Source organism: Rhagoletis zephyria, unplaced genomic scaffold (genome assembly GCF_001687245.7).
Source record: "Rhagoletis zephyria isolate East Lansing unplaced genomic scaffold, Rhagoletis_zephyria_1.1 Rzeph_scaffold_01997, whole genome shotgun sequence".
NCBI classification, from domain to species: Eukaryota; Metazoa; Arthropoda; class Insecta; order Diptera; family Tephritidae; genus Rhagoletis; species Rhagoletis zephyria.
Window position 1 is genome coordinate 1 of NW_016159081.1, and position 6,140 is coordinate 6,140.

The following is a 6,140-nucleotide window of genomic DNA, read 5'->3' on the forward strand; positions in this document are numbered from 1 at the left end:
GTTATAGGGAACTGAAGAAGGAAGCGAGACGTATTTGCCGCAAGGCAAACCGACAGGAAGAACGCCTGAAAATTCTACCAGAGGGTTGGGCGACTTACGGAAGGTTTCAAGACCGGGGCGAACTCCTGTAAGAGCAACAATGGCGACCTAGTGACCGATGTCCAGAATACTTATACAACCTACTGAATGGCAGCGGCGCTGAAAGTAGTGAAGAAGTCGAACTCGAGTCCCCAGTCGATGATGATGGAGTAGCTGTCCCACCGCCTGACTATGACGAGGTACGAATAGCGATTACGCGGCTGAAAAACAATAAAGCTGCTGGAGCTGACGGCCTGCCAGCCGAGCTATTCAAGTACGGCGGCGAGGAGCTGATGAGGAGCATGCATCGGCTTTTATGCAGAATATGGCCTGATGAACGCATGCCCGGCGACTGGAATTTAAGTGTGATCTGCCCAATCCACAAGAAAGGCGACCCCGCCATACGCGCCAACTACCGCGGAATCAGCCTTCTAAGCATAGTTATAAGGTCTTATCGAGTGTATTGTGCGAAAGACTGAAGCCAACCGTCAACGAGCTGATTGGACCTTATCAGTGTGGCCTTAGGCCTAGAAAATCCACTATAGATCATGTATTCACAATACGCCAAATCTTGGAAAAGACCCGCGAGAATAGGATCGACACGCACCATCTATTTATCGATTCAAAGCCAACGGAGTTTCACTCTTGCCAACAAGTGCTACTTTGGGCTGAGTAGGCAATTGAGAAGTAAAGTCCTCTCTCGTCGTACAAAGATCACACTCTATAAGTCACTCATCATGCCTGTGCTGGTGTATGGCGCGGAAGCATGGACAATGAAAGCATCTGATGAGGCGGCTCTTGGAGTTTTCGAGAGAAAGATTCTGCGAAAGATTTACGGACCTTTACGCGTTGGTGATGGCGAATAATGCAGACGATTTAACGATGAGCTGTATGAGCTTTACAACGATATAGACATAGTGCAGCGAATTAAAATTCAGCGGCTCCGCTGGCTTGGCCATGTCGTTCGGATGGACAGAAACGCTCCTGCTCTGAAAATATTCAACGCGGGCCGCGATGCTGGTAACAGAGGAAGAGGAAGGCCTCCTCTGCGTTGGAAAGACCAGGTGGAGAAGGACTTGGCTTCACCTGGCATTTCCAATTGTCGTCAGTTAGCACAGAAGAGAAATGACTGGCGTGCTGTTTTGGGCTCGGCCAAAATCGCTTAGGCGGTTACAGCGCCAATAAAGAAGAAGAAGATGACACACAATCAAAGATGGATGACACCATGTCGGTTAGATTATATAAAGTAAATATAAGTAATATCTATGATGTAAAGTAAAAAATATAGATCCACACAAACCACAGTTTTGAAAAGAAAAAATCTAAAAGGCTTATGTACACATATATGTGTTCTATAGCAATGGTGCTCATTGTTAGTTTTAATTATTATTGTTTTTATTAAGTAATATATTATATAACTTAATTTAAAACTATATATATATCTAAATATAACTACGCAACGATTTCGAGAGCAGTCCTTAATATTTAAGTATTCCTTCGTAAAATTATGAATGTTTAAATGGTCAATCAGTTTCTCTTAATATTTAATTCATTTTATATGATGAGTTGTAAATGTATTTAGTAGTTAATATTCTAGTATATTAATGTATGCTTTTAAGTTATCTAATTAAGATTCGTATATTTAGCAGAGTTTAAACTTTGTGATTTTATATTATAATTTATAATGATATTTCGATATTGGTATTTACTTTTTAAGTTATTGACTAGAATACTCGTTAAGTTGTTAATGTAGGCATTTGTAACAAGAATTTATTTGTATTTATAACAACCATGGATTTTAAGATTACATACGCAAATAAAAAATTTTAAATGTAAACTATTTTTATTCGAAAGATTTCAAGGAAGGTAGGTAACTGTTATATGGTTGGAAAGTAACAAACAAATAACAATTGAGGTAATTGATAAAGTGTTTCGAGGTAACATTTAGATAACCAAAGAGATAACCAATCCAAAATCCGGGGTAACCTACGGAATTGATGAATGTAACAAATATATCCCCTTGGTTATATATTTGTAACCAATCAAACGTATTGTGGTAACCAATAATTAAAAAATACAGTAATCGATAGACTGGTTTGCAGGAACAGATAGGCGCGTATTCATAGTCCAGCAACTAAGTCGAAACTAACAAAGTTGCAACTTGAATTTAAGTACCAACTTAAAATTTACCTATATTCATAGTCGCATTTCAGACTTCTACTAAGTAGTTTCGACTTAGTTTACGATATAGCAAAACGAGTGTGAAAATGTATCGATTTTTCTTTACGATATTTTGGAAAAATTACATTTTTATTAAATAATATCAAGTTTGATCATCCGTTTATGTAATTTTTATTTTCATTGCATGATTATGCAAAAGAATAAGGTATCATTTTCTTGTTAATTGTGTGAAATAGCCAGAACAACCGCAGTGATGTGAAGTCGATGTTTATCGAAAGCATGCTGTGAAACATACAAATAGTAGATATCTAAATGTTATGCACAAATTTACTTTAAAAGAACTAGCGTGAAACTGACTTATTATTTGAGAATTTATCTAAATTATTCCAATTATAAAATTGTGATGTAGCTTTATTCGAATTGTAATACGCATTTAATTTCATCTTCCGATTAAAATGGATCGATCTTTGTAAATTTTAATTGGAGATTATTCAATATTATCAAAATCACCCTCTACCAACTTAATTTTTACATATTTCGTCTGTTTTCCCTTAATTTGATAAAATACTTCTTCCTAGTTACGACTTAGTTGCAGCTGCAGCCGAAACTAAATTTTAAGTTGGTACTTAGCCAGAAAAGTCGAAACTAAGGCGACTATGAATAGCTTTATTTGTGACTTAGAATAGTTTCGACTTAGTTGAGTACTGAATATGACTATGAATATGCGCCATTGAGATGAGCCTGTCAGAAGGCAGCAGTCTAAATTCTAAGGGCCGGTTACTCAATGTCTGGTTAACCATGCATACAACAGGGAGTCGGTAACGTCGATAACTTTGTTTAACCGCAGATTAGAGTTAACCAGACATTGAGTAACCGGCCCTGAGTAGATATTTATGTATAAGAACGTGGTCGGGTCGTGGATAAGGCAGATTCACCGTTCGTGTCCGGACACTTTTTGTTAGTAGTTTTACGCGTTCCTTTCCCACTTAGTCTCACTGAGAGCGCGACAAAAATTTGCTGAACACTCTTTGTTCGAATCAAACTGATTTTGATTTTCTGTCCGAACGACTTGATGATTCGGGTTGCCGCGTTCTCCTTTATATGCGTTTGCAGCGAATTGCATGTATTATTTGCCCTCAAAATCACATGTAGGCAACAATATCATCAGCTGTTTGCTTCAGAACAAAATAAAATGTGCCGAACTGAACGGTGAACAGTACTTCAGCACTCTCTCCGGCAAAAATGTTTTGAGAGCAAATAAAAAGTTGTTCGGACACGAACGGTGAACCCGCCTTAAGTATCGAGGTAGGTTAGCCTTCCTAAGCTGCTGCTGCATATTCGCGCGCCATACAAACATATTAGGTACCGTATTTGCAGGCGCATTTGTTTGTACATAATCAAACCGATACTTAGGGCACATGAAACCACAAAGGCCTGCTTAAATTAAGATTTCAGATGGGCTTGTTGATAATATTTTGCCTCGCTGCTTTGGCAAACTATTGCGACGACTGTTTATAAGTACATACATACGTATACTATATGTGGGTTCCTCAGGATCGGAGGCAGGGATGAAACTCGAAATTTCCATTTGTGTCTAATTTTATTCAAGTAATTTACTAATTGCTGACAATTGTACCTAAAAAGCCGGGTTGCTTTCAAAAATGTCTTTAACAACGTATAGTTATAGATAATTCACGTATGCTATTAATAACATTCCAGCTAAGTCAATTACTACCTGCAATACCTAACTCACTGTTTATTCGACGGTAAAAAATTATTTTTCAACATTGCTTGATTATAAAAACCCAAAAATCATCAAAAAAGAAAAGAGAGCTAGAAACGGGAACGTTTTTATTATAAAAAGACTATTAGATGGTCATCGAAAAAGGATAGCAACGTCTTGCGCTTATTTGCAAATACTGTCACTAATCAATACTTATTTGCGTGCCTTAGTCATTTGCAAATAAAAAATTAACTCAGCGTTTATGCGGCAAAGTTTACCATTTTGCAAATTATTATTTGCACGTGCGTATAACCGTAGTAAATAATGCATCCGAATGTAGTCATTTTCGAAAATTTCTCACCACAAGCAATTGCAAGAGCCATCCCCTCCACCAAGTAAACTTTGAAGCTTACGTTGTATGTAGGTCTATAAAGGCAGTGTCACACGATTCGTACATTTGTACAGATTTGTACATATTTTATATTGAGCTATTGGTACAAAATAAAGAAATTGCGGAAAATAGGTACAATACAGCGAACTTCTATAGAAAAATTTGAACAAATTGTTTTTCGTGATCGGGATAAAGAAAAATATTTGTGTATTCACACGATTGGGAAATTTAGGAAAATGCCTAACCGTGTGACACTACTGCCTTAATGCTGACAATAAAAATTATAATTTTTTTAATAAGTTGCAAATGTGAGCAGGTTTAAAAACTCATTGCCCTCGAGTCACCCGTTTCTGTTTCACATTTTTCTTAGGTTAGGTTAGGTTAAAGAGTCGAGCTGAAGTTGGCCAGAGTTCAAGTCNACATATTGCACAAAAGCTTATACTTTTATTTCACACCAAAGCTACACTGTTTCCATGTAAATTTGCAAAGAAGCAACACGGTGCCACTGCTAAGGGAGCGGTGCGAGAGAGACAACTGTCAGTTTATCGAACCTTGTATTATTGAATCATGAAGTCGGCTAAACAATTTAGAAAGTACTTGTTGAAGAATTGGTTGTGCGTGTTGGACAGGGCGGGACAATAGCAGAGATAGTGTTCCACGGTGGCACCCTGAAATAGTGCATATGGAAACTGTGCATACGAAATAATGCATATGAAAAAAACCGAAATAATGCATACGAAAAAGCCGAAATAATGCATATATGCACAATTTCGGTTGAAAACCGAAATAATGTATATCTAAAAAACCGAAATACTGCATATATGCACAGTTTTGGTTGAAAACCGCAATAATGCATATTAGAAAAACCGAAATTATGCATTTGCATACCTTCGCTTGAAAACCGAAATAATGCATATGAAAAAAACGAAGTAATGTATACATGCACAGTTTCGACTCAAAACCGAAGTAATACATATAAAAAAAAAACGAAATAATGCATACATGCACAGTTTCGGTTCAAAATCGAAATAATGCATATGAAAAAACAATTAAACAATTAGAACGCCACATTTATTAAAGGGACAAAAAAATTAATAAAGAAATATCAACGCTTTTGGCAGTATTTGGGCAAATGGTGCAAACAGACTATTCGCACATCGACCCGTCAGCGCTGCTTTTGACCTCAGACTCGGATTCTGAGTAGTCCGTATTAGGAAATAGTTTTAAATGAATTTTGTTTATATTTTATCTTTTTTATGTAAATATTTTTTTGGTAGAACTGTAATACTTAATTTTTTGTTTTGTTTGTTGCTTGAATTGACTTTATTTTATTATTTTTATACAACGTGTACCTCTAGATATAAGATAAACCAGTACAATAAGTAATGTGACGAATTTTTTTTATTTTAAGATATATTACTCTTTTATAAAACTAGTAGCCTTAGTAACAAAATGGATCTCCATATCTGAATTCCTTTTTATTGTGATGGTATTGAATAACACTTTATATTTTTATGTATGTATGTATTTTTGATATACATATGCAAATAAAAACCTAAGAAGTTCTTTAATTAAGTCTTGTTTTATTGATACTTAAAAAGTTTGAAGGAATTCATTGAATATTTCATTTCTTATTCTTAAACCATCCTCAGAGTCGGTTATGTTTCGCGCAGATTGGACCGATTCTATGTTCTCTGTCACGTAAAATCCGAGATGTTTTTTGATGGAGCAAAACGGACTTCAGATTCGTGTTCAGCGACCCCAAAA